Raw genomic sequence first — 13081 nt, 5'->3', positions numbered from 1 at the left:
CAATGCCTGCACAGTGGAACAGTGATTCCATTACAAATAGGAATCCTGTGGAGGAAGGGGTAGGATTCACCCCCTAACGGAAGTGTGAGTTGCCTGTGTGCATCTCAAGAGGGTGTTAACTCTGGGGTCTCTATCTCGGTCTTCATTTGTCCCTCAAAACTGCTGAGTGTCTGGAGCTCCCAGTCCCTTTCTTTCCCACCCGACAGCCTATTAGTATAAGCAGGTGGGGTAAGTCATCTGGCTAGAGAGCTATTGAATAGTTTGCCAAGAGCTATTAACCACACTTTTGAGATAATTAGCCTTCACCTTAATAATATTCTGTAGCTTTGTAACCCCTTCCATCCAAGGATTTAATGGCGTTTTTATGGACACTGAGTGAAGTACCACAAACATGAATTCCACCACAAAGTTCTATCTTATCTGCATTTCATGGATGGGGAATTGAGGCAACTCTAGGTTAAGTAACGTGTCCAAGGCCACAAGAGAAATCAGTGGCAGAGCTTGGCTAGAACCCAAGTCACCTGAATCCCAGTCCTGAGCATTAGCAGGAGAGTTAGCTAATGATGTCTGAGACCTGTTTACGCTTATGGGAGAGCATAGAGTACATGTAGCTATAAGCTGCAGCGAAAGGCAGGCTGCATCCACACTCATTGTGGTGTGTAGCTACATGTGGCCATGAAAGGCTTTGGTAGCAGTGAGGGAGTGGGGAAAGGCTTGGTCAAAGGATATCCCCGCTGCTGGAGTCCCATAAGATATGTCTGAGATTGACAGACTCAGGCTCCTGCTACACCGCTAAAAGTAGCTATGGAGACATGGCAGCTTGGGATAGTGTTCAGACGCTGAAGCCCATCCCCTTTTCTAGGCTTCAGACCTTGAGTGCTGCGAGCCTGGCTGCTTGTGTGGACACACCCTCACTGTGGCAGAGAAAGGCTCTGGCAGGGGGGAGATGCTCTAGCCTTTCCCCACCGAAGTGAAGGATTCCAGCGGTGGGAGGCAGCGGGGAAAAAGCTCTGCAGTGGGGAGTCATCAGGACACTACACTGCTAAAATCAGCAGTGTAGACATAGGAGGCACTTCGTGGGTGTGTAGAGAGCCATGTAGGGTATATCCTAGGGTTCAGGTGTGTAGGACACTCCACTGTACCCACCTAAGCCATGCCTCACCATCTACACAGCTATTTATATCCTTACTAGCTGGGTATCCAATGCCTGTATTCTGCACACCACCATAAGTGTGGATCTACCCCAAGTTCTGGGATGGCTTGGCTATCCATAGTTTTAAACATTTATGGCACTGAGCACCCTAAACGTCCTTTGACTTCAGTAGGAGTCGGGGATGCTCCGCACCTTGCAAAAGACGCTCAATACCTTGCAAGATCAGATGTGTCGTGAACAGTGAACTTGAGAACTTTTGAGCAGAGGTCCAAGTTTCATTATATCTTTTAAGGTCCTAATCCAATGACTCCCATTGATTTTTATGGACATTGGATCAGACCCTAAAATTGCTTTTTACACCAGCGATATAAACAAAAATATGCAACCACTACTGTTGTGGCTGTTATTTCCCACGTTGCTTTAAAAGAGCTGCACAGTATTTCATCTATCAGCATCCTATTCCACCACTGCTTTCACATACAATAATACCGTAAAATACATACTGCCCAGCAGTCTAATATGGTGGCTACAGGTCAGTGTAACTTCTTTTAAAATCTGAACACCAAAATAATCCGTAAATTACTGACTGCTTCTTGATCATGGGAATTCATGCTAAGAATGTTGTAACTCTCTAAGTCATTGGTGTTCATGAGTTAATGATTACATATATGGACATTTACGTTTTTTGGATCTTTGTGGGGGGAGAAGTGATGTGGCCCTTCCTGTTTTTAATAATACAGACTGGGGTAAATATTTTTAGATACAGTATGTATGTTCATAGAATCATAGAATCTCAGGGTTGGAAGGGACCTCAGGAGGTCATCTAGTCCAACCCCCTGCTCAAAGCAGGACCAATCCCCAATTTATGCCACAAATCCCTAAATGGCCCCCTCAAGGATTGAACTCACAACCCTGGGTTTAGCAGGCCAATGCTCAAACCACTGAGCTATCCCTCAGCATACAGCTATCCCTCAGCATACAGCTATCCCTCAGTTCATCTTGCATAAAAAATCTGCATCTGCTCATGCAGCAAATGTGAGCTACAGAAAGTGGTGTATGCAAAGTCTCCAGTTTTTAGGTGTGCACTTATGCCAACATTTTCAAGTACAGATGCAAAATGAGGCATCTCGGTTCACATCTGGGCACCTGAATAAAAGCTGTTTCAGAGGAGCTGAGCACCCACAACTTCCATTACTTTCCTTCGCAGCTATAGTTCCTGAGCACCTTTTGAAAGTCAGGCCTCTTGGACTGCAAATATAGATCAAGATGCCTGATTTTAGGCATCTACATATTAAAATGTTGGCTTTGACTACACAGCTCATGTCTGTCATAGAATCATTGCATATCAGGGTTGGAAGGGACCTCAGGAGATCTAGTCCAACCCCCCTGCTCAAAGCAGGACCAATCCCCAACTTAATCTTCAGATAGCCTTTAATTCAACCACAGATTACTGGGTTTGATGAAAGAACTATGGGCATGTTCATAAAATCACAGATTTTGAGGCCCTCTCCGTAACAGAGCCCACAGAATTTCATCCAGGTATCCCTATATTGAACCCACTAATTTGGGATTGACTAAAGCATCTCTTCCAGAAAGGCATCCAGTTTACAGCTGATGAGTTCAAGAGATGGAGAATCCACCACTTCCCTGGGTAGTTTGTTCCAATGGTTAACCACCCTCATTGTTAAAAACCTGTGCCTTAAAATGTGTTATTACAGAAGGTCAGGCAAGCGGGAAAAATGGTCCCTTCTGGTCTTAAAATCCATTAATTTTGTGGGGCGGGAAATGGTCTTTGGTGAAAACGTAAAACAGAAATGTTCTTTTTTCACCATTTAAGTTAAAAATCCAAATTGTAGAAATAAATGCACAGCACTGAGGAACTAGAAAGCATGCCTACTAATGCATTGATTTCATCGAGCGACATCAGGGCTCAGGCTGCCTGGAGAGCACAGAAGCCGAGCCAGCTGCATTAGTTCTTATTGATACATGACTCAATATGCACAAGGATCATTTACAATTTCAGATTTCAGCTCTACTTGAGCTCCTTTATTCAGCCTCCAGTTTCTTCAATTTCTTAACAGCACAGAGCAGATAAATTGGTTTCTTTTCTTTAATGAAAAGACCGCTATAGACTTTATGGAAGGGGCTTGACAGAGAAACCCTTCATTAACATGCCCAGTGTGTTCTATTGGGGGGGAAAAAGTGCTTGTAAATTTCCCCCTTCTTTCTGGAAATTAACAACAAGGGGTAATGCTTACTGGTGTTTCGAAATCTGAAAAGCCATTCAGTCTGGGTTTTATTTTTCCCTCTTTTATTCATGCAACATATTAAATCACCCTTATGGTGAATAGTGTCTTATTCCATAAGTAGCATCACTGAAGACAATGGGTTCCTCAGGGAGTAAGGGTAGCAGAATCAGATCCTTTCATGAGCAAGAATCCATCCTTAGATTAAAAGAAGTGTAATGATTTACACGAGAATTTAAGGGATGCAGATGTTGGCAATAATATTTATTAGTGGCTGTAATTAAGCTCCAGTTAGTTGAATTGCAATTAGAAATAAAGAACTCATATTTCAATAGACAAAATATATTGGTAAGACCTGAGAGACACTCCCATTTTGTCCTTCCATCTCTTTTACAATTCCTCCATCCCAGATTCAAGTTATCTGAGAACTAACCGATTGCATGTGTCCTTATAGAATCAACATCATGGACCAAAATTCTGCACTGAGATACACCTCATACAATCCCAAAAACTTCAATGGAATGGCATAATGTATAATTCAGTGTATAATTTAGCCCTGTTTTCATTCATGTTTGTGTATTTATATATATATATATACACACACACACAGTACTGGAGTCTTAAAATCCCACTTCTGAAGGAAGGAAGTAATTTTTTTCCCCCAGGAACTCTATATTATTCAATGTAATTTGCAATGCAATGCAATGAGCCCTATGCAGGACAACTGAGGGCAGGTCTACACTACGGGGCTAAGTCGACCTAAGTTACGCAACTCCAGCTATGTGAATAATGTAGCTGGAGTCAACGTACCTTAGGTCGACTTATTGCAGTGTCTACGCCATGCTGGGTTGATGGGAGAAACTCTCCCATTGACTTACCTTATGCTTCTTGATATGGTGGAGTAGTGGAGTCGACGGGAGAGCAATTGGAGGTTAGTGTAGCGGGTCCTCACTAGACCCGCTAAATCAACCCCCGGTGGATCAATCACTGTGCATCAATTCCCCGGTAAGTGGAGACAAGCCCTGAGATTTTAAAGGAAGGGTAGGCCAGTGAGAGATTATTATGTATTTTCTTTAAGAAAGACACCCATGACTAACCTTCATTTAGTAGCTGTGGCTTTGCCATGGAGTTTTTAATAGAAGCTATATTCAGTCAGTGGCCACAGCAAGGTTATGAAGACTGCACCAATGATGCAGGTAAAAACATTTTTTGATGATCATCCTTAACACTTATCCATTAGCATCTAAAGATCTCAAAGCACTCATAGACTTTAAGATCAGAGGGGACCATCATAATCATCTAGTCTGACCACCTGTCTTGGTCTACCCAGTCACAGTCTCCGCTCCTCAGGCTTCTGATCCCAGTCTTCTTTCCCAGCAAGTCCTAGATTCACCCCTCTGGATCCTCCATACCCTTACTTTTGTCATTGGGAGGATCCTTCCTATTCCTTTCATGAGACAAAGTCCTAATTTCAGATAGTGATTTAGGGTCATGTCATGGGGTCACTCACCACACTGGCACCTCCTGCTGGGCATTTCAGGAATTAGCTCAGTCCCAGTGGGTGCACCTTCAGGTGGTGGTGGCTCTCCCATCCTTGCCTCTGTCTGCAGACCCATTATGGCTCCTTTCTCTCGACCTCTCCTTCATGGCACAGCCCTCCAGCCGTGTCACCATCTGGTTTCCCCACTTCCAGGGGACTCCTCCACCAAAAGTCCAGCTACTCTTTGCAGCGGCTTGGCAGTCCAAAGCTGGGCCGCTCCTGCAGTGGCTAGGTTGTGGGGAGGAGGGCAGGCCCACCCACTACTCTGGGCCCCAGCCCAGGGGCCCTGCAAACAGCAGCTTCCTGCTGCCTCTCCCTTCCAGCTCCCTGTCTCTATTCCCTGGGCCTCTCCCCCACCGCCTCACTTCCTTCTCCTCCTGCCTCTAGCTCCAGCTCCTTTGCCCTCTTCCTAGGGCCTCAAGCCTGTAAATCCTGGCAGCCCACCAGGAGCCCTCTAGGAAGCCAGTCTTCTCTCTAGGGCTCCCTGCAGCAGACTAACTCACACTGGTCTGCAGCTTCCTTTTATATGGGCCATCTGGGCCTTGATTGGCTGGTCCAGCTGCCACCCTAATTGACTGTTTCCCCGGCAGTCACTCCTTTGGCTGCTTGCCACTCAGCCTCCCTAGCCTGGTTTTAACCCTCTCGGGGCCAGTCTTATTGGGATCCAGGAAGTGGGCGGGCTTCGCTAAAGGATCCCTCCCCAGCCTAAGATGGGGGTCCACAGGACCTGGAAAACCAAATAATTACGGGGGACAACTAATGAACAAAAGGGACAGGAGTGTGGTCAAAGGGTCAAACGAAGGGAACTGGATGGGGACACCGAGCAGAACCCTGGACAGCGCCCACTGCTCCTCGAAGGCATCAAGGGAGTCAGTGGATGCCGCCCAGAGTAACTCTGCCCGGAGGCGTGAACGGACGGAGGATCGGAAATAGGCCCCACAGTCACAGGAGACTCCATCGGCCAACCTCCTCACCCTGGTTTTATAGATGGCCACTTTAGCCAGGTCCAGAAGGAGGTTGACCAGGAGGTCCCATGGCTTAGTGGGGCCACGGATAGGGAGTGCATAGATAAGGAGGTGAGGTGAAAAGTGCAACCAAAATCTTAACACTCTCGGGGCCAGTGTGGGGCAGGCACCCCATCACAGGTGGGATTTTCAAAAGCGCTAAATACGTTAGGGGGACATGTCCCGTGGAAAAATAAAGCAGAACCAGAGTTAGGAGCTCAAATGCCATTGCCTGTCAATGAGGACTGTGATCCTAGATCCTTTATGTGCTTTTAAATATCTCTTCCCTTCCCTCTGCAATAGAGTAAATAAACATTTTTACAATGTAAGGCCTTTTCATGTGAGATTATAAAATACCATAACACTCTATTGGACCATGAACTGGCAGAGGGCAGATTTAATGTTCTGCTAAATCCAGGCATAATTAAACAATTTGCCTTAATAGCCTGAACATTGGGATGGATGTTTGGGATTATCTCTGTCCCCGTCACAAGCAGCATTCTCTTTGCTTAAATTTTATTGGGAATGTGTCATCATAGAAGCTGTTTCTTATTCTCTTTTTTGTTTTCCTCCTGAGGATCTGAAATGCCTGAAGCCTTCAGGTTTTCATTCTTATCTGCTTGAAGAAAGACTACAATGAGGAATTGAAATACACAGTCACGCCTGGGGCTGCTTCAAACCTTCAGAATAACGTTTTTTAAAAAAACAGTTCTTTTAGTCTCAACAGAAAATATGGTGCCATCATGCTGACAATGAAATGGAGTACTTTCAAAGATACTACTGGAATCAATAGACAGTGACCCATCCAGTCACATTACGTGGCTCAGGGTTACAAAAGTATATACTGACTGGGGGTCAGTAACCTCTGTTTCCAGCGGGTACTATTACAAATTCTAAAAAAAAATAAAAATTGTGATATAAAAGTAAAAAACAACCTCTTGGAAGACGGTGAAGCTGTCACTGATGGTGATTTTGTTTAAACTCTATGGTGGATAAATCATTAGAGTCATTAGAGCCGGGGGACTGGATCCTGGGTCTCCCACAGAGTCATTCTCATGTGGTGTCTTTGACCCAATGGCTCTTTAAGTATTTATCCAAAGTGGAACAGTTTCAACAAGAGAGAGGGAGGGAGCCCCACATCAAGATATCCCATAGATCAATGGTTAGAGTAGGCTCTTAAGTGATGTGGGAGACCCCCGTTCAAAGCCTTTCTCCCCTCAGGCAGAGGGAGGAATTGAACCTGGATATCCCACATCTCAGGGGATAAAAGCGATAAGGTGAACACTTCCACCTCCCCTCTCCCCAATTTTATGTGGAGATAAACAGCTGCCTCATTCTGGCAAGAAACAACTTGGCACCTAAGCCATCTGAATCCATGAGAGGGGTTTCCGGTGTTGGCTCACTAGCGGAAATAGGGGGCAACCTGCAACCCAGTCTTAGGCACCTGTCTCCATTAGAAGGACAAAGCTTAATGTATACCACTCTGGTCAGCATTTCCCATTTGCAAGCTTAGATGGTTCCCTGCCTAGCATGCTGGCCTTTGTGGATCACGTTCTAAAGCACTTATCTGTCCCCATCCATTGTACAGGGAGCATAGTCAATGAACTCACGTTTTATGGATCAAACTGTTGTTCCTGTGATTTTTCTGGGTTCCTACATCCCCTTGTGCAGTGGTGAACTGGAGCCGGTTTGCACAGGTTCGCTGGAACCGGTTGTTAAATTTAGAAGGCTTCTAAATTTAACAACCGGCCAAAAGTGGCACCTTAGGCGCCGACTCCGGGGGTGCTCTGGGGCTGGAGCACCCACGGGGAAAATTTGGTGGGCGCGGAGCACCCACTGGCAGCTCCCTGCCCCGCCCCAGCTCACTTCTGCTCCACCTCCGCCTCCTCCCCTGAACGTGCTGCCCCACTCTGCTTCTCCGCCTCCCGCTTCCTGCGAATCAGCTGTTCACGTGGGAAGCCGGGGGGGGAAGAGGGGGGCTGAGAAGCAAGCAGCGACTTCACGCTCAGGCCCAGGGAGGCAGAGGGGAGCTGGGGCGGGGGGGCGTGAGGAGGGTCGCCCGCACGGCAGCAGGTAACCCGGGAAGGGGGGGGGGGGCATGCAGGGAAACCGCTCCCTGCCCCAGCTCACCTCCGCCACCCTCGGCCTGAGTGTGAAGCAGCCACCTGCTTCTCAGCCCTCCCAGGCTTCCCGCATAAACAGCTGATTCACGGGAAACCGGGGGGGGGGGGGAGGGGCGGAGAAGCAGAGCGGGGCGGTGCGTTCAGGGGCGGAGGCAGAGATGAGGTGAGCTGGGGCCGGGCGGGGAGCTGCCGGTGGGGGCTCTGCACCCACCAAATTTTCCCCGTGGGTGCTCCAGCCCCGGAGCACCCACGGAGTCGGTTGCTCCCCCTGCTCCCCGCCTAGCTTCGTTACCCCACCCCTAGGAGCCAGAGGGATCTGCCAGATGCTTCCCAGGAGCCGCCCTAGGTAAGCCCCATTGGGACTCCCCACCTTGCCCCACAGCAGGTCCCTCTGGCTCTTAGGGGCAGGGCGGGGTGGGCACCCACTACGGTGGCCCATGAGACCCTCTTGCCCAGTTCCAGGGGCAATCAGGGGACAGGGGAAGGGGGTGGATGGGGCGGGGAGGGGCATCAAGGAACATGGGGGGTTGAATGGGCCAGGGGTCCCGTGGGGTGAGGAGGGAACCGGTTGTTAAGATTTTGGCAGCTCATCACTGCCCTTGTGTATCATGGCCTTAGTGTCTGTAAAATGCAGTGAGGGCCCAGATTGGTAGTTTCAGCAGTTGACTCCTGGAAACTGAACTACCAGCTAACCTGAGAGGTGGTCCATCCAGTCCATAATTGAAGCACATGGGTAGGAGTGCGTGGCCAAGTTAGCTCAGCTCTTGTGAAAAGCAGAATTCAATCTTCAAGGTGGTTAATCTGGTACCTTTTTGTGAGCGCTCGCATTTCCTGATACATTTTCAAACCTACCCCATTCAGGAAATAATGATGCACGTGGTGGGCAATTAAAAAAAATCAAAACTTTGAACAATAACAAAAAAAAAAATCAATGTTAAGTACGAGACAGGCTCCTGCTGATTCTGACTGAATTTCAGCACGAGTCTGATTCTTTTGGTTTGGTACCAGGAAGAATCAGAATGCATGGCAGCAGGGGGCTCATCTGAAGAGCCTCAAAATCTCAGGAGGCAAAGTAATAAATTATACATCTTACCTGTTGCACACTGCTTTCAGGTTTCCAGTAGGGGAATGCAAAGTGAGCAGCATGGCAGATGAGAGAGGGTTCTCATGGGGACTGCCTTTTTTTCAGAAAGCTATCTGTGCTTCCATGCTATGGAACTATTGTCCTGAATCATTCCCAATCTACATACGTTAGCCTCATCCCATCACTGCTTCTCTGCTCTGTGGCCCACTCTCTTTGCCCGTTTTTCCTCCCTTTCTCTTGATATAGGGCATACTGACAATCCACAAACCTTTGTCTAGTTCCAAGTCTTCCATCTCTCAGACAACAAAAACAGAATGGAAAATTTCACTCACTCTCTCTATGTCCATCCAGCAAAGTTAAGTAAATATGTCATTTATAAATACAGTGAATGTCAACTTTGCCTCTTAAAGGACACCATTTCCGATCACAAGGGGAAGATAAGTCATGTGATCAGAAACGTCAGCCCTGGTTAGCAGCACCCATTTTCACTTGGTTTTGCAGAAAGAGAGGAAGCATTTTAATGATGCTCTCTGGCAATCCAGCTGGAAAAATCAGGAAAAACAGCACTTTTTCTCCTCACCCCACTATCTCTAATGCTAGTCTGTTCTGTTCTAAATGTTCATGCATTTAAACACTGACCCAGTTTCCCTCTGTGAGAGGGCTTTCCCTTCACCCCGTCCCCTGGTTCTTGTCATGCAGACAGAAAGCAGAAGACCAGAAGTCTGAAGTGCAGGCAATGCAATGTTTATTGGGGTTAGTTCCAAGCAAACATATCCATAGTGCTACATGCTGGCAAATTCTGTTTCCCAGTGTTCCATTTCCAGCTCTGACACCACAGACCATTTACCCCGTGTCCCCCTTCCCAGCCCTGGTGCTACAGAGCCTTGCCTGTGTGTCCCCCCATTCCCTATTCCCACCTCCTCCTCCTTAGCAGGCCCAAATATACCTGCAGTGCATGCCCATAGTCACACCCCTCACAAGTTATGGTCATGTTCCATTCTGGAGGGTCGAGAGTCTGGGGTCTTCATCCCATCCCTTTTGTACCCCATGGGAGGGGTAAGGAGTGAGGTTGTGTCAGGCCTTTCTTCAGCTTTTAGTGTTTCTTATGCCTCCTCCCTTGCTCCTCCTAACTGGTTGCTTGACCTTGCCTTAAGATAAGGAGTTGAGACTGTCTTTAAGTGTGCGCTCATATATTACATCCCCACCATGCCCAGTAACACTTTAACTGCTCTATCCCTTATCTTTTCCCATTGTACTAAAAGCTCCATCTGGTTGTGGGAAATGCAACACACAGTGTCTTTGTTCATTGTTCTTCACATGTATTAGTATAAGATATAAGTGTATCAAAAAGTCAAACCCAAAATTCTATCTCAGGCTGACAAACAAGCCTATATGCTAACACCTTCAAACTCGGCTTGATTTACAGATTGTGGGGACTTAAGATTCAAGCTAAGCGCGTGTGTACTTTGACTTTCTGGATGTGAGGCACTGAAAGAAATTCCAGGTTGTATGTACGGAGAGATGTCAGCAAACCAGTGAAGTGCCTGAAACCACTATGGCTTATTGCTAAAAGCAGCCAAGTCAGCAGGCCATAAAGTGGCCATTCAGCAGCCTCAGCTTGACCAAGGCAGGAGGGGAAGGAGTTTTGGGTGCCACAGAAAGGGAACCTTGACCCTGCGTCCTTCCTAATAAGAATTGTGTTGAAGTTGCTGATACGTGCATTTTAGAAGAGCAGGATGTGCCCCAGGAATGTCTATTGGGGCCTTAAGGCTGCAAACTCTGGAAAAACCCACACCTGTTTAATCAATAATCAGAAGGAACCTCTTGCTTGACCATTGAAAGTGCTTACTTAACAAGTTTTCTTTAAGGGACATGTCATTCTGTTACTAATGTATAAATAAGGGGGGAAAGTTTGAGGTAGTAGGACTCTTCTGGACTCTCCTTCTGGATACATCTTGTGGTCCCCACTGGCAGACGGAAGATTTGGCCACTGGAAGGCTGCCGCTGTGCCATTCGAGAGCCACACTCAACTTTGGTAATCTGCGAGGGTTGGGGGTGTTTTACGAACCTGTTGAGGACGTGAATAAGTGCTTGAGACTAAGTAAAGTTTAGCTTTTAGTGAAAGCCCTCTTGTGTTGTCCTGTTTGTGCCAGGACACAAACACAGGACACATTGGTCGGACGGCCGTGTCTCCCCTGATTTATTTCCTGACCCCACTTCGTACAGAGTAAAAGTTACCAAGAGCTTTGGGTTGAAAGAACCCTGGGTAACAGAATTACATCAGCCTTGCAAAGCTAACATGGAGATTTACCAGGCAGGTACAATGATTTTACACTGCTCTTGGCATGAAGAGAATAATAATTAAAAATAAAAATAGAAAGTGAATAGCAATGGAGTCTAGTGAATATAGCACTGGACTGGGAGTTAAGAGTGATGGGTTCCATTCCTGGCTTTGACACTGAACATACTAAGTGGCCTTTGAGCAAGTCTCTGTCCTCTCCCACCCTTTGCAGCCAGAAGCGTCCTAAAAGTGTGGGGGAGGGGGACACAGGTGACTGAACCATGGCCCCACCCCACATGCCACACCCCCTGGAGGTCCCACTCCCACAACACCCCTTCCCCAAAGAGCTTGCCCCCTGCCCCAAGGCCCCTGCACACTCCTCTCTGCCCTTTCCCCTGCCCTGTCGCTCACCCTTACAGCTGGTAAAAGGTGGGAGAGGCCATGGCCCCCTGGCCCTCCCTGTTCCAGGTCCCCTGTTTTGAGCAGGAACTGTTTCTCACCATGTGTTGATACAGGCCTCAACTGGGGTTAATGAATGACAACATTTGACTCTTCCATCAAAACATTTTCTTTGCCCCTCTGCACAGGATTTCACAAAATCTCCGTTATATAAGACTGAAAAGCCCTGGGTTATCTAGCCTGTGTCTCTGCCAAAAGAAGATTGTTGATTACAGTCTGAATATATACACATGGGGAACAAACATTTCATAGTGGGCTCTTCAATCTAGCAGAGAAAAATGTAATATGAGCCAATGGCTGGAAGTTGAAGCTAGACAAATTTATACTGGAAATAAGGCATTACAGTTTAACAGCAGGGGAAATTAATCACTGGAACAAATTTACCAAGAGTCATGGTGGTTTATCCATCACTGGCAATTTTTAAATCACTATTAGATGTTCTTCTAAAAATATGATCTAGAAATTATTTTGGGGTAGTTCTCTGGCCTGTGTTATACAAGTCAGACTAGATGGTCACAATGGTCTCTTCAGGCCGTGGAATCTGTGGTTGAAAACCAGGGAGCAAAAATGTGAAAACTAAAATTCTTTTCCCTATTTTTTCATTAAAATTTAAAAAATGTATTTGACCAGCTCCATTGGCTACAGTTCATTGTCTACGGTGCCTTGTGCAGTCTAATTGTATGAGTCTCTGGCAGTGGGCCTTTTAATTTTGTTTGCACACAACACAATGCAGTTTCACAAGCTTTTTCACTCATGGTGAAAACATACTCCAGCAACCACGATAAGGTTATTTTCTGTTGCACTGGCCTGGGACTCAGGAGATTTGGGTGCTGATCCTAGCTCTGCCAGCTACCTGCTGTGTGACTTCGAGCAAATTGCTTCCCTCCCAGTGCTTCAGTTTCCCCATCTGTAAAATTGGAATAGTGATACCTGTCTCATTTGCAAAGTGCATTGAGATCTACTGATGAAAAGTGCTATATAAGAGCTAGATAGAAATATATTGTCATTTATGTGAAATCAGATCCAAGGCGTTTGTCTGGACATACTGTCAAAATTATTCACACAGGTCTATTTTCTCATCAAAGTTTTCATCTCAAATGCCTTTCTGTAGGAAAGTTTTCTATGCTCTCTTATGTGAATGCATTCCACTGCCGTCTCTTCTCTTTGCGGTTCCCTGCTTCTGATGCTGCT

This window comes from Caretta caretta, chromosome 2, assembly GCF_965140235.1.
Source record: "Caretta caretta isolate rCarCar2 chromosome 2, rCarCar1.hap1, whole genome shotgun sequence".
Classification (NCBI taxonomy): Eukaryota; Metazoa; Chordata; order Testudines; family Cheloniidae; genus Caretta; species Caretta caretta.
This window is presented reverse-complemented; position numbering follows the sequence as displayed.